This window comes from Heterodontus francisci, chromosome 29 (assembly GCF_036365525.1).
Source record: "Heterodontus francisci isolate sHetFra1 chromosome 29, sHetFra1.hap1, whole genome shotgun sequence".
Taxonomy (NCBI): Eukaryota; Metazoa; Chordata; class Chondrichthyes; order Heterodontiformes; family Heterodontidae; genus Heterodontus; species Heterodontus francisci.
Genome location: NC_090399.1, coordinates 20798787 through 20816035, shown reverse-complemented (window position 1 = coordinate 20816035; position 17249 = coordinate 20798787). Strand labels below are relative to the sequence as shown.

The 17249-nt window shown below is 46.5% G+C and overlaps 1 protein-coding gene across 4 annotated transcripts in view; it reads right to left on the bottom strand.

Annotated features, from left to right (window-relative positions):
- Positions 1–17249, bottom strand: part of LOC137346177 (otolith matrix protein OMM-64-like) — a 196314-nt gene that overhangs the window by 27418 nt on the left and 151647 nt on the right. The window contains exon 2 of one of the 4 annotated variants that reach the window (XM_068009558.1): positions 1206–1294. The exons of 2 other annotated variants lie outside the window; for them this stretch is intronic. The gene's annotated coding sequence lies outside the window, so the exon portion shown is untranslated. One more of the 4 variants, XM_068009560.1, reaches the window with a different exon arrangement.

The window sequence follows — 17249 nt, the reverse complement described above, 5'->3', positions numbered from 1 at the left end:
ACATCGAAAGGTTTGTGAAGATGTGTGAAACATGCCAGAGCCACCGGCCACAACAACACAAAGAAACCTCTACACCCGCATGAGATTCCGTCAGTCCCTTGGTCCAAAATCACCACTGATCTATTTTCCATTAATGGAGACGACTTTATCCTTGTCACTGATAATTTCTCCAAATTTCCAATTGTCAGACAGGTAAAAGACACTTAAGCGCGGTTGTCAAAGACACATTTAGTGCCATATTCAGTCTATTCGGTGTACCTGAAGAACTCGTTTCTGACAATGGGCCACAGTATACGGGGGCAAACCTTTCAGGGATATGTGCACCAAATGGGGAGTAAACCACGTGATGCCCTCACCACATTACCCGAGATCTCAGAATTACAGAATCACAGAATTGTTACAGTGCAGAAGGAGGCCATTTGGACCATTGTGTCTGCACCAGCTCTCCGAAAGTTTAATCCACTCAGTTCCATTCCCCCTCACCTTCTCCCCATAACCCTGCACATTTTTCCTTTTCATATAACTGTTCTGAATGCTTCAATTGAACCTGCCTCCACCACACTCTCAGGCAGTGCATTCCAGACCTGTGTGAAAAAGTTTTTCCAATAGTCTTGCTGAGCGAATGGTTCGCCCAGTCAAATCACTTATCCTGAAGAGTAGGACAACGAAACAAGATTTTCTTGTAAATGAAAGCAAAATACTCATGTTCAATAATTTCAGAGCATGACTGGCCCCTCTTTTTTATTTTTAGTTGTATTTTTTCTGTTTTCTTTTTTCTTTTCATTTTATTTTAGTTTGTTTCGTCATTCATTTTTTTACCATGTGCCTGCCCACTGTTTTTTTTTCATGTTTGTGCTTTTGGCCAAGACTGTTCATTATTCCATCATTTAACACCCTCTCTGCACTAACACTTTGTCTTTCAGCACACCATTAACATACTCTGTGCCTTTGCTCCATGACCTTCTTGTCAGTTATTCTCTCTGACCCTCTGTCCTATCAACAACTTCCCTTTGGTTATCTCTTGCCCCATCCCCGCTTTATTTGCTTAAAACCTATTACATTTCTAACCTTTGCCAGTTCTGATGAAAGGTCACTGACCTGAAACGTTAACTCTGCTTCTCTCTCCACAGATGCTGCCAGACCTGCTGAAGATTTTCATGCTGCCGTGCTCCACCTCAGAACTACACCTATGGACATGGGCTTACCGTCACCAGCAGAGATCATGTTTGGCAGATGAGCGTGGACGACTCTGCCAAGCCATCGTCTGTCCAAATTCTCCGAAATGCAGGAGACACTGCTTGAGAAACAAGAGAGAATGAAGATGGTGCATGACTGATATGCAGGGGGCGGAACTATCTCAGCTACACGTAGGACAAAAGGTCAGGGTCATACACCCCACAATGAGAATACCCGCAGAGGTATCCAAAGTATGCAGTGAGCCGAGGTCCTACGAGATTACAACACCTAGCAGAGCGGTGTTGAGAAAGAACTGAAGCCAACTAAGAGAAGTGTGCAATATCCCAATTGCACATGGCAGACTCGAAACAGCACACTCCGATGGCGAGGGTGTGATGGAACAACAGGACAACAACCAATACATTGGCAACATGCCTGCAAACCAAAAACAGCCAAGAGTGAAATCCACATCCCCAGAAGATTATACCATAACCAGATCTGGAAGAGTTGTCAAACCACCAAAATGATATATGGACTCTGAAACTTGTACATTTTATAAGCTATATCCCGTGTAACTAATTTTGATGTGATCTAATGTTATGTGTTTTCACATATAGCGTACAAGACTTATCTTTGGAAAGAAAGGGGATGTTGTATGATTGCCTTGAAGAGTGATGTCCCTTTAAGATCTCAGTATGCTAATAAGCTAAGTACCAGAAAGTAGTCATGTGACTACAAGCCAGGGTCACTCTGCAACTGTAACACCCAGGCGAAGGTTCTGTAAATAGTTTGCTCTGTCCTGTATACACCTCTCAGCTGTTAATAAACCTGTCTGAGATCTTCATAGTAACTGAACTCCAGGCATCTCATTTACGTTGCGTCAGACAACATAAATAACTCATTACACTTACAAGGGGGTGTGAGGAACTGTAGTCCAGGTAGCTGTGGCAGTCCATGGGCTCATAGTGAATATTGCTTTATTAGTTTTCATGGGATGTGGGCATCGCTGGTCAGCTAAGCATTTATTGCCCATCCTGAATTGCCCATGAGAAGGTGGTAGTGAGCTGCCTTCTTGAGCCTCTGCAGTCCATGTGGGGTAGGTACACCCACAGTGCTATTAGGAAGAGAGTTCCTGGATTTTGTCCCAGCGACAAAAGGGCGGCACAGTGGCGCAGTGGTTAGCACCGCAGCCTCACAGCTCCAGCGACCCGGGTTCAATTCCGGGTACTGTCTGTGTGGAGTTTGCAAGTTCTCCCTGTGTCTGCGTGGGTTTCCTCCGGGTGCTCCGGTTTCCGCCCACAAGCCAAAAGACTTGCAGGTTGGTAGGTAAATTGGCCGTTATAAATTGCCACTAGTATAGGTAGGTGGTAGGGAAATATAGGGATAGGTGGGGATGTGGTAGGAATGTGGGATTAGTGTAGGATTAGTATAAATGGGTGGTTGATGTTCGGCACAGACTCGGTGGGCCGAAGGGCCTGTTTCAGTGCTGTATCTCTAAACTAAAACTAAAAACTAAGCGACAGTGAAGGAACGATCATAGAGTTCCAAGTCAGAATAGTGTGTAGCTTGGAGGGGAACTTGCAGGTGGTGGTGTTCCCATGCATCTGCTGCCCTTGTCATTCTAGTTGGTAGAGGTCGCGGGTTTGAAAGGTTGACTGAGTACCCTTGGTACGTTGCTGCTGTGCATCGTGTAGATGGTACACACTGCTGCCACTGTGCGTCGGTGGTGGAGGGAGTGAATGTTTGTGGATGGGGTGCCAATCAAGCGGGCTGCTTTGTCCTGGATGGTGTCGAGCTTCTTGAGTGTTGTTGGAGCTGCACCCATCCAGGCAAGTGGAGAGTATTCCATCACACTCCTGACTTGTGCCTTGTAGATGGTGGACAGGCTTTGGGGAGTCAGGAGGTGAGTTACTCGCCTCAGGATTGCCAGCCTCTGATCTGTTCCTGTAGCCATGGTATTTATATGGCTACTCCAGTTCAGTTTCTGGTCAATGGTAACCCCAAAGATGTTGATAGTGGGGGAATTCTTGATGGTAATGCTGTTGAATGTCAAGGGGAGATGGTTATTGTCCAGGTCTTGCTGCATTTCTACACGGACTGCTTCAGTATCTGAGGACTCACGAATGGTGCTGATCATTGTGCAATCATCAGTGAACATCCCCACTTCTGACCTTATGATTGAAGGAAGGTCATTGATGAAGCAGCTGAAGATGGTTGGGCCAAGGACACACCCCTGAGGAACTCCTGCAGTGATGTCCTGGAGCTCAGATGATTGACCTCCAACAACCACAAACATCTTCCTTTGTGCGAGGTATGACTCCAGCCAGCGGAGGGTTTTCCCCTGATTCACATTGACTACTCTCAATCATCAGTAAAGTGATGGAAGGTGTCATTGACAGTGCCATCAAGCGGCACTTGCTCAGCAACAACCTGCTCAGTGACGCTCAGTTTGGGTTCCGCCAGGGCCACTCAGCTCCTGACCTCATTACAGCCTTGGTTCAAACATGGACAAAAGAGCTGAACTCAAGAGGTGAGGTGAGAGTGACTGCCCTTGACATCAAGGCAGCATTTGACTGAGTATGGAATCAAGGAGCCCTAGCAAAACTGAGGTCAATGGGAATCAGGGGGAAAACCCACCACTGGCTGGAGTCATACCTAGCGCAAAGGAAGATGGTTGTGGTTGTTGGAAGTCAATCATCTGAGCTCCAGGACATCACTGCAGGAGTTCCTCAGGGGTGTGTCCTTGGCCCAACCATCTTCAACTGCATCATCAATGACCTTCCTTTAATCATAAGATCAGAAGTGGGGATGTTCGCTGATGATTGCACAATGTTCAGCACCATTTGTGACTGCTCAGATACTGAAGCAGTCCGTGTAGAAATGCAGCAAGACCTGGACAATATCCAGGCTTGGGCTGACAAGAGGCAAGTAACATTTGCACCACACAAGTGCCAGGCAATGACCATCTCCAAAAAGAGAGAATCTCACCATCTCCCCTTGACATTCAACAGCATTACCATCGCTGAATACCCCATTATCAACATCCTAGGGACTACCATTGACCAGAAATTGAACTGGAGTAGCCATATCAATACCATGGTTACAAGAGCAGGTCAGAGGCGAGGAATCCTGAGGCGAGTAACTCACCTCCTGACTCCCCAAAGCCTGTCCACCATCTACAAGGCACAAGTCAGGAGTGTGATGGAATACTCTCCACTTGCCTCGATGAGTGCAGCTCCAACAACATTCAAGAAGCTCGACACCATCCAGGACAAAGCAGCCCGCTTGATTGGCACCCCATCCACAAACATTCACTCACTCCACCACCGATGCACAGTGGCAGCAGTGAGTACCATCTACACGATGCACTGCAGCAATGCACCAAGGCTCCTTAGACAGCACTTTCCAAACCCACGACCTCTACCAACTAGAAGGACAAGGGCAGCAAATGCATGGGAACACCTACAAGTTCCACTCCAAGTCACACACCAACCTGACTTGGAACTATAATGCTGTTCCTTCACTGTCGCTGGATCAAAATCCTGGAACTCAATTCCTAATAGCACTGTGGGTATACCTACCCCAAATGGACTACAGCGGTTCAAGAAGGCAGCTCACCACCACCTTCTCAAGGGCAACTGGGATGGGCAATAAATGCTGGCCTAGCCAGAGATGCCCACATCCCATGAATGAAATAAAAAAAAAACACATTCAGTACTCAGACGTCAGAGAGACAGGGTACAGAAACTCTCCTTCAGTACACAGAGATCACAGTAAAGGGGTACAGAAACAATCCTTTGGTATTCAGAGATCACAGTGCCTGGGAACAGAAACATTCCTAAAGAGCTCAGAGATCACAGTGACTGGGTACAGAAACATTCCTTCAGACCTCAGACATCACTGAATGGGAACAGAAACACTCCTTCAGTACTCACAGATTACAGTGACTGGGTACAGAAACACTCCTTCAGTACTCAGAGATTACAGTGACTGGGTACAGAAACACTCCTTCAGTACTCAGAGATCACAGTGACTGGGTACAGAAACACTCCTTCAGTACTCAGAGATTACAGAGACTGGGTACAGAAACAGTCCTTCAGTCCTCAGAGATTACAGTGACTGGGTACAGAAACACTCCTTCAGTACTCAGAGATTACAGTGACTGGGTACAGAAACACTCCTTCAGTACTCAGAGATCACAGTGACTGGGTACAGAAACACTCCTTCAGTACTCAGAGATTACAGAGACTGGGTACAGAAACAGTCCTTCAGTCCTCAGAGATCACAGTGACTGCGCACAGAAACATTCTTTAACTATGCAGAGGGCAAAGTGACTGGGTACAGAAACACTCCTTCAGTTTTCAGAGATCACAGTGACTGGGTACAGAAACTCGCCTTCAGTACCGAGAGATCACAGTGACTTGGTACAAAAACTCACCCTCAGTACTCAGAGGGCACAGTGACTGGGTACAGAAACATTACTTCAGTATTCAGAGGGCACAGTGACTGGGTACATAAACATTCCCTCAGTACTCAGACAGCACAGTGACTGGGTACAGAAATACTCCTTCAGTACTCAGAGGGCACAGTGACTGGGTACAGAAATACTCATTCAGAACTCAGAGGGCACAGTGAGTGGGTACAGAAACACTACTTCAGTACTCAGAGGGCACAGTGACTGGGTACAGAAACACTACTTCAATACTCAGAGATCACAGTGACTGGGTACAGAAATACTCCTTCAGTACTAAGAGGGCACAGTGACTGGGTACAGAAATACTCCTTCAGTACTCAGAGGCCACAGTGACTGGGTACAGAAATACTCCTTCAGTACTAAGAGGGCACAGTGACTGGGTACAGAAACACTCCTTCAGTACTCAGAGGGCACAGTGACTGGGTACAGAAACACTACTTCAGTATTCAGAGGGCACAGTGACTGGGTACATAAACATTCCCTCAGTACTCAGACAGCACAGTGACTGGGTACAGAAATACTCCTTCAGTACTCAGAGGGCACAGTGACTGGGTACAGAAATATTCATTCAGAACTCAGAGGGCACAGTGAGTGGGTACAGAAACACTACTTCAGTACTCAGAGGGCACAGTGACTGCGTACAGAAACACTGCTTCAATACTCAGAGATCACAGTGACTAGGTACAGAAATACTCCTTCAGTACTAAGAGGGCACAGTGACTGGGTACAGAAATACTCCTTCAGTACTCAGAGGTCACAGTGACTGGGTACAGAAATACTCCTTCAGTACTAAGAGGGCACAGTGACTGGGTACAGAAACACTCCTTCAGTACTCAGAGGGCACAGTGACTGGGTACAGAAATACTCCTTCAGTACTCAGCGGGCACAGTGACTGGGTACAGAAACACTACTTCAGCACTCAGAGATCACAGTGACTGGGTACAGAAATACTCCTTCAGTACTGAGAGATCACAGTGACTGGGTACAGAAATACTCCTTCAGTACTCAGAGGGCACAGTGACTGGGGACAGAAACACAACTTCAGTACTCAGAGATCACAGTGACTGGGTACAGAAATACTCCTTCAGTACTCAGAGATCACAGTGACTGGGTACAGAAATACTCCTTCAGTACTCAGCGGGCACAGTGACTGGGGACAGAAACACTACTTCAGAACTCAGAGATCACAGTGACTGGGTACAGAAATACTCCTTCAGTACTCAGAGGACACAGTAACTGGGTACAGAAACACTACTTCAGTACTCAGAGATCACAGTGACTGGGTACAGATATACTCCTTCAGTAATCAGAGAGCAAAGTGACTGGGTACAGAAACACGACTTCAGTACTCAGAGGGCACAGTGACTGGGTACAGAAACACTACTTCAGTATGGAGAGATCACAGTGACTGGGTACAGAAACACTCCTTCAGTACTAAGAGGGCACAGTGACTGGGTACAGAAACACTACTTCAGTATTCAGAGATCACAGTGACTGGGTATAGAAACACTACTTCAGTACTCAGAGATCACAGTGACTGGGATCAAAACAACGACTTCAGTACTCAGAGATCACTGTGACTTGGTACAGAAATACTCCTTCAGTATTCAGAGATCACAGTGACTGGGTAGAGAAACACTACTTCAGTACTCAGAGAGCACAGACACTGGGTTCAGAAACACTACTTCAGTACTCAGAGGGCACAGAGATTGGATACAGAACCAGTGCCTCAGTACTCAGAGGGCACGGTGACTGTGTGCAGAAACATTCCTTCAGCACACAGAGGGCACAGTGATGGGTACAGAAACACTATTTGGGTACATAGAGATCAAAGTGACTGGGTACAGAAACACTCCTTCAGTATTCAGAGATCACTGTGACTGGGCACAGAAACACTACTTGGGTACACAGAGATCAAACTGACTGGGTACATAAACACTCCTTCAATACTCAGAGATCACTGTGACTGGGTACAGATACTGTCCTTCAGTACAAGAGGGCACAGTGATTGGGTACAGAAACACTACTTGGGTACACAGAGATCAAACTGACTGGGTACAGAAATACTACTTCAGTATTCAGAGGGCACAGTGACTGGGTACAGAAACTTTCCCTCAGTATGGAGAGATCACAGTGACTGGGTACAGAAACACTCCCTCAGTACTCAGAGGGCACCGTGATTGTTTACAGAAACATTCCCTCAGTTCTCAGAGGGCACAGTGACTGGGGAGAGAAACGTTCCCTCAGTACTCAGAGATCACAGTGACTGGCGACAGAAACACTCCTTCAGTATTCAGAGATTTCAGTGTCGGGTGACAGAAAGACTCCTTCAGTACTCAGAGGGCACAGTGACTGGCTCGAGAAACACTCCTTCAGTACTCAGACGGCACAGTGACTGGGTACAGAAACACTCCTTCAGTTCTCAGAGATGACAGTGACTGGGTACAGAAACACTCCTTCAGTACTCAGACGGCACAGTGACTGGGTACAGAAACACTCTTTCAGTACTCAGAGATCACAGTGACTGGGTACAGAAACACTCCTTCAGTACTCAGACGGCACAGTGACTGGGTACAGAAACACTCTTTCAGTACTCAGAGATCACAGTGATTGGGTACAGAAACTCTCCCTCAGTACACAGAGATCACAGTGACTGAGTACTGAAACACTCCTTCAGCACTCAGAGGACACCGTGACTGGGTCCAGAAGCATTACTTCAGTATTCACAGATCACAGTGACTGGGTATAGAAACACTCCATCAGTACTCAGAGGGTACAGTGACTGGGTACAGAAACACTACTTCAGTATTCACAGATCACAGTGACTGGGTACAGAAACCCGCCTTCAGTACTCAGAGATCACAGTGAGTGGGTACAGAAACCCGCCTTCAGTACTCAGAGATCACAGTGAGTGGGTACAGAAACACTCCTTCAGTACTCAGAGATCACAGTGACTGGGTACAGAAACACTACTTCAGTACTCAGAGATCACAGTGAGTTGGTAAAGAAACACTCCTTCAGTATTCAGAGATCACAGTGACTGGGGACTGAAACACTCCTTCAGTACTCAGAGATCACATGACTGGGTACTGAAACATTCCTTCAGTACTCAGAGGGCACAGTGACTGGGTCCAGAAGCACTACTTCAGTATTCAGAGATCACAGTGACTGGGAACAGAAACAATCCTTCAGCATTCAGAGATCACAGTGACTGGGTAAAGAAACACGACTTCAACACTGAGAGATCACAGTGACTGGATACAGAAACAATCCTTCAGCATTCAGAGATCACAGTGACTGGATACAGAAACAATCCGTCAGTATTCAGAGATCACACTGACTGGATACAGAAACAATCCTTCAGTATTCAGAGATCACAGAGACTGGGTACAGAAACACTCCTTCAGTACCCAGAGATCACAGTGACTGGGAACAGACACACTCCTTCAGTATTCAGAGATCACAGGGACTGGGTACAGAAACCCGCCTTCAGTATTCAGAGATCACAGTGACTGGGTAAAGAAACACTACTTCAACACTGAGAGATCACAGTGACTGGGAACAGAAACAATCCTTCAGCATTCAGAGATCACAGTGACTGGATACAGAAACAATCCTTCAGTATTCAGAGATCACTCTGACTGGAAAGAAAAACAATCCTTCAGTACTCAGAGGGCACTGTGACACGGAACAGAAACATTACTTTAGTATTCAGAGGGCCCAGTGACTGGATACAGAAACACTCCTTCAGTACTCAGAGATCACAGTGAGTGGGTTCAGAAACTGTCCCTCAGTCTGGAGAGATCACAGTGACTGGGTGCAGAAACACTCCCTCAGTACTCAGAGGGCACAGTGACTGGGTACAGAAACACTCCTTCAGTACTCAGAGATCACAGTGAGTGGGTACAGAAACACTCCTTCAGTATTCAGAGAACACAGTGACTGGGTACAGAAACACTCCTTCAGTACTCAGAGATCACAGTGAGTGGGTACAGAAACACTCCTTCAGTACTCAGAGATGACAGTGTCTGGCGACAGAAAGACACCTTCAGTGCACAGAGGGCACAGTGACTGGCTAGAGAAACAATCCTTCAGTACTCAGAGGGCATAGTGACAGGGTACAGAATCACTGCCTCAGTACTTAGAGGGAACTGTGATTGGATACAAGAACACTCCTTCAGTTCTCAGAGATGACAGTGACTGCGTACAGAAACACTCCTTCAGTATTCAGAGATCACAGTGACTGGGTACAGAAACTCGCCTTCAGTACTCAGAGAGCACAGTGACTGGGTACAGAAATACTACTTCAGTACTCAGAGATCACAGTGAGTGGGTCCAGAAACACTCCTTCAGTACTCAGAGATCACAGTGAGTGGGTACAGAAACACTACTTCAGTACTCAGAGATGACAGTGACTGGGTACAGAAACACTCCTTCAGTACTCAGAGATCACAGTGACTGGGGACAGAAACTCGCCTTCAGTACTGAGAGATCACAGTGACTGCGCACAGAAACATTCATTCACTACGCAGAGGGCACAGTGACTGCGTACAGAAACACTCCTTCAGTATTCAGAGATCACAGTGACTGGGGACAGAAACTCGCCTTCAGTACTGAGAGATCACAGTGACTGCGCACAGAAACATTCATTCACTACGCAGAGGGCAAAGAGACTGGGTACAGAAACACTACTTCAGTATTCAGAGGGGACAGTGACTGGGTACAGTAACTCGCCTTCAGTACCGAGAGATCACAGTGACTTGGTACAAAAACTCACCCTCAGTACTCAGAGGGCACAGAGACTGGGTACAGAAAGACTCTTTCAGTACTCAGAGGGCACAGTGACTGGGTACAGAAACACTACTTCAGTATTCAGAGGGGACAGTGACTGGGTACAGAAACACTCCTTCAGTACCGAGAGACAACAGTGACTTGGTACAGAAACTCACCCTCAGTACTCGGAGGGCACAGTGAGTGGGTACAGAAACACTACTTCAGTACTCAGAGATCACAGTGAGTGGGTACAGAAACACTCCTTCAGTACTCAGAGATCACAGTGACTGGGTACAGAAACACTCCTTCAGTACTCAGAGAGCACATTGACTGGGTGCAGAAATACTACTTCAGTACTCGGAGGGCACAGTGAGTGGGTACAGAAACACTACTTCAGTACTCAGAGATCACAGTGAGTGGGTACAGAAATACTCCTTCAGTACTCAGAGATCACAGTGACTGGGTACAGAAACACTCCTTCAGTAATCAGAGATCACAGTGACTGGGTACAGAAACACTACTTCTGCATTCAGAGATCACAGAGACTGGGTACAGAAACACGCCTTCAGTACTCAGAGATCACAGTGACTGGGTACAGAAACACTCCTTCAGTACTCAGAGATCATAGTGACTGGGTACAGAAACACTCCTTCAGTACTCAGAGATCACAGTGACTGGGTACAGAAACACGCCTTCAGTACTCAGAGATCACAGTGACTGGGTACAGAAACACTACTTCTGCATTCAGAGATCACAGAGACTGGGTACAGAAACACTCCTGCAGTACTCAGAGATCATAGTGACTGGGTACAGAAACACTCCTTCAGTATTCAGAGATCACAGTGACTGGGTACAGAAACACTACTTCAGTACTCAGAGATCACAGTGAGTGGGTACAGAAACACTCCTTCAGTACTCAGAGATCACAGTGACTGGGTACAGAAACACTCCTTCAGTATTCAGAGATCACAGTGACTGGGTAAAGAAACACTACTTCAGTACTCAGAGATCCCAGTGACTGGGTACAGAAACACTCCTTCAGTATTCAGAGATCACAGTGACTGGGTACAGAAACACTCCTTCAGTACTCAGAGATTACAGAGACTGGGTACAGAAACAGTCCTTCAGTCCTCAGAGATCCCAGTGACTGGGTACAGAAACACTCCTTCAGTATTCAGAGATCACAGTGACTGGGTACAGAAACACTCCTTCAGTACTCAGAGATCACAGTGATTGGGTACAGAAACACTCCTTCAGTACTCAGAGATCACAGCGACTGGGTACAGAAACACTCCTTCAGTACTCAGAGATGACAGTGTCTGGCGACAGAAAAACTCCTTCAGTATTCAGAGATCACAGTGACTGGGTAAAGAAACACTCCTTCAGTACTCAGAGATCACAGTGAGTGGGTACAGAAACACTCCTTCAGTACTCAGAGATCACAGTGAGTGGGTACAGAAACACTCCTTCAGTACTCAGAGATCACAGTGACTGGGTAAAGAAACACTACTTCAGTACTCAGAGATCACAGTGAGTGGGTACAGAAACACTCCTTCAGTACTCAGAGATCACAGCGACTGGGTACAGAAACACTCCTTCAGTATTCAGAGTGACTGGGTACAGAAACACTCCTTCAGTACTCAGAGATGACAGTGTCTGGCGACAGAAAGACTCCTTCAGTGCACAGAGGGCACAGTGACTGGCGAGAGAAACAATCCTTCAGTACTCAGAGGGCATAGTGACAGGGTACAGAATCACTGCCTCAGTACTCAGAGGGCACTGTGATTGGATACAGAAAGACTCCCTCAGTACTGAGAGATCACAGTGACTGGGGACAGAAACACTCCTTCAGCATTCAGAGATCACAGTGACAGGGTACAGAAACTCTCCCTCAGTACTGAGAGATCACAGTGACTGGGGACAGAAACACTCCTTCAGCATTCAGAGATCACAGTGACTGGGTACACAAACACTCCTTCAGAATTCAGGGATCACAGTGACTGGGTACAGAAACACTCCTTCAGTACTGAGAGATCACAGTGACTGGGTACACAAACACGCCTTCAGAATTCAGAGATCACAGTGACTGGGTACAGAAACTCTCCTTCAGTACTCAGAGGGCACAGTGGCTGCGTACAGAAACACTGCGTCAAGATTCAGAGCACACAGTGACTCGGTACATAAACAATCCTTCACTATTCAGAGATCACAGTGACCCGGTGCAGTAATTCTCTTTCAACACTGAGAGAGCGCAGTGACAGGGTACAGAAAGCGACCTTCAGTACTCAGATGGCACTGTGACCGGTTGCAAAAACACTAATTCAGCACACAGAGGGCACAGACATTGGGGACAGAAACACTGCGACAGGACACAGAGGGCTTAGAGACTGGGTACAGAAAAACTGTATCAGGACTCAGAGGGCACAGAGACTGGGTACAAAAACACTCCTTCAGCATTCAGAGATCCCAGTGACTGGGTACAGAAACACTCCTTCATTATTCACAGATCACAGTGACTGGCTACAGAAACACTCCTTCAGTACTCAGAGAGCACAGTGACTGGGTACAGAAATACTCCTTCAGGATTCAGAGTGCACAGTGACTGGGTTCAGAAACACCCCTTCAGCACTCAGAGAGCACAGACACTGGGTACAGAAACACTACTTCAGTACTCAGAGGGCACAGTGAGTGGGTACAGAAACACTCCTTCAGTATTCAGAGATCACAGTGACTGGGTACAGAAACACTCCTTCAGTATTCAGAGATCACAGTGACTGGGTACAGAAACACTCCTTCAGTATTCAGAGATCACAGTGACTGGGTACAGAAACACTCCTTCAGTATTCAGAGATCACAGTGACTGGGTACAGAAACACTCCTTCAGTATTCAGAGATCACAGAGACTGGGTACAGAAACACTCCTTCAGTACTCAGAGATCACAGTGACTGGATACAGAAACACTCCTTCAGTATTCAGAGATCACAGTGACTGGGTAAAGAAACACTACTTCAGTACTCAGAGATCACAGTGAGTGGGTACAGAAACACTCCTTCAGTGCTCAGAGATCACAGTGACTGGGTACAGAAACACTCCTTCAGTACTCAGAGATCACAGTGACTGGGTACAGAAACATTACATCTGCATTCAGAGATCACAGAGACTGGGTAAAGAAACACTCATTCAGTATTCAGAGATCACAGTGACTGGGTAAAGAAACACTACTTCAGTACTCAGAGATCACAGTGAGTGGGTACAGAAACACTCCTTCAGTACTCAGAGATCACAGTGACTGGGTACAGAAACGCTCCTTCAGTACTCAGAGATCACAGTGACTGGGTACAGAAACACTCCTTCAGTATTCAGAGATCACAGTGACTGGGTACAGAAACGCTCCTTCAGTACTCAGAGATCACAGTGACTGGGTACAGAAACACTCCTTCAGTACTCAGAGATCACAGTGACTGGGTACAGAAACACTCCTTCAGTATTCAGAGATCACAGTGACTGGGTAAAGAAACACTCATTCAGTATTCAGAGATCACAGTGACTGGGTAAAGAAACACTACTTCAGTACTCAGAGATCACAGTGAGTGGGTACAGAAACACTCCTTCAGTACTCAGAGATCACAGTGACTGGGTACAGAAACGCTCCTTCAGTACTCAGAGATCACAGTGACTGGGTACAGAAACACTACTTCTGCATTCAGAGATCACAGAGACTGGGTACAGAAACACTCCTTCAGTACTCAGAGATCACAGTGACTGGGTACAGAAACACTACTTCAGTACTCAGAGATCACAGTGACTGGGTACAGAAACACTACTTCTGCATTCAGAGATCACAGAGACTGGGTACAGAAACACTCCTTCAGTACTCAGAGATCACAGTGACTGGGTACAGAAACACTACTTCAGTACTCAGAGATCACAGTGACTGGGTACAGAAACACTACTTCTGCATTCAGAGATCACAGAGACTGGGTACAGAAACACTCCTTCAGTACTCAGAGATCACAGTGACTGGGTAAAGAAACACTACTTCAGTACTCAGAGATCACAGTGAGTGGGTACAGAAACACTCCTTCAGTACTCAGAGATCACAGTGACTGGGTACAGAAACATTCCTTCAGTACTCAGAGATCACAGTGACTGGGTTCAGAAACACTCCTTCAGTACTCAGAGATCACAGTGACTGGGTACAGAAACACTACTTCTGCATTCAGAGATCACAGTGACTGGGTACAGAAACACTCCTTCAGTATTCAGAGATCACAGTGACTGGGTAAAGAAACACTACTTTAGTACTCAGAGATCACAGTGAGTGGGTACAGAAACACTACTTTAGTACTCAGAGATCACAGTGAGTGGGTACAGAAACACTCCTTCAGTACTCAGAGATCACAGTGACTGGGTACAGAAACACTCCTTCAGTACTCAGAGATCACAGTGAGTGGGTACAGAAACACTCCTTCAGTATTCAGAGATCACAGTGACTGGGTGCAGAAACACTCCTTTAGTACTCAGAGATCACAGTGAGTGGGTACAGAAACACTCCTTCAGTACTCAGAGATCACAGCGACTGGGTACAGAAACACTCCTTCAGTATTCAGAGAACACAGTGACTGGGTACAGAAACACTCCTTCAGTACTCAGAGATGACAGTGTCTGGCGACAGAAAGTCTCCTTCAGTGCACAGAGGGCACAGTGACTGGCAAGAGAAACAATCCTTCAGTACTCAGAGGGCAGAGTGACAGGGTATAGAATCACTGCCTCAGTACTCAGAGGGCACTGTGATTGGATACAGAAACACTCCTTCAGTACTCAGAGATCACAGTGACTGGGTACAGAAACACTCCTTCAGCATTCAGAGATCACAGTGACTGGGTACACAAACACTCCTTCAGAATTCAGGGATCACAGTGACTGGGTACAGAAACACTCCTTCAGAATTCAGAGATCACAGTGACAGGGTACAGAAACTCTCCCTCAGTACTGAGAGATCACAGTGACTGGGTACACAAACACTCCTTCAGCATTCAGAGATCACAGTGAGTGGGTACAGAAACACTCCTTCAGAATTCAGGGATCACAGTGACTGGGTACAGAAACACTCCTTCAGAATTCAGAGATCACAGTGACAGGGTACAGAAACTCTCCCTCAGTACTGAGAGATCACAGTGACTGGGTACAGAAACACTCCTTCAGAATTCAGGGATCACAGTGACTGGGTACAGAAACACCCCTTCAGCATTCAGAGATCACAGTGACTGGGTACACAAACACTCCTTCAGAATTCAGGGATCACAGTGACTGGGTACAGAAACACTACTTCAGTACTCAGAGATCACAGTGACTGGGTACAGAAACACTACTTCTGCATTCAGAGATCACAGAGACTGGGTACAGAAACACTCCTTCAGTACTCAGAGATCACAGTGACTGGGTACAGAAACACTACTTCAGTACTCAGAGATCACAGTGACTGGGTACAGAAACACTACTTCTGCAGTCAGAGATCACAGAGACTGGGTACAGAAACACTCCTTCAGTACTCAGAGATCACAGTGACTGGGTAAAGAAACACTACTTCAGTACTCAGAGATCACAGTGAGTGGGTACAGAAACACTCCTTCAGTACTCAGAGATCACAGTGACTGGGTACAGAAACATTCCTTCAGTACTCAGAGATCACAGTGACTGGGTTCAGAAACACTCCTTCAGTACTCAGAGATCACAGTGACTGGGTACAGAAACACTACTTCTGCATTCAGAGATCACAGTGACTGGGTACAGAAACACTCCTTCAGTATTCAGAGATCACAGTGACTGGGTAAAGAAACACTACTTTAGTACTCAGAGATCACAGTGAGTGGGTACAGAAACACTCCTTCAGTACTCAGAGATCACAGTGACTGGGTACAGAAACACTCCTTCAGTACTCAGAGATCACAGTGACTGGGTACAGAAACACTCCTTCAGTACTCAGAGATCACAGTGAGTGGGTACAGAAACACTCCTTCAGTATTCAGAGATCACAGTGACTGGGTGCAGAAACACTCCTTTAGTACTCAGAGATCACAGTGAGTGGGTACAGAAACACTCCTTCAGTACTCAGAGATCACAGCGACTGGGTACAGAAACACTCCTTCAGTATTCAGAGAACACAGTGACTGGGTACAGAAACACTCCTTCAGTACTCAGAGATGACAGTGTCTGGCGACAGAAAGTCTCCTTCAGTGCACAGAGGGCACAGTGACTGGCAAGAGAAACAATCCTTCAGTACTCAGAGGGCAGAGTGACAGGGTATAGAATCACTGCCTCAGTACTCAGAGGGCACTGTGATTGGATACAGAAACACTCCTTCAGTACTCAGAGATCACAGTGACTGGGTACAGAAACACTCCTTCAGCATTCAGAGATCACAGTGACTGGGTACACAAACACTCCTTCAGAATTCAGGGATCACAGTGACTGGGTACAGAAACACTCCTTCAGAATTCAGAGATCACAGTGACAGGGTACAGAAACTCTCCCTCAGTACTGAGAGATCACAGTGACTGGGTACACAAACACTCCTTCAGCATTCAGAGATCACAGTGAGTGGGTACAGAAACACTCCTTCAGAATTCAGGGATCACAGTGACTGGGTACAGAAACACTCCTTCAGAATTCAGAGATCACAGTGACAGGGTACAGAAACTCTCCCTCAGTACTGAGAGATCACAGTGACTGGGTACAGAAACACTCCTTCAGAATTCAGGGATCACAGTGACTGGGTACAGAAACACCCCTTCAGCATTCAGAGATCACAGTGACTGGGTACAC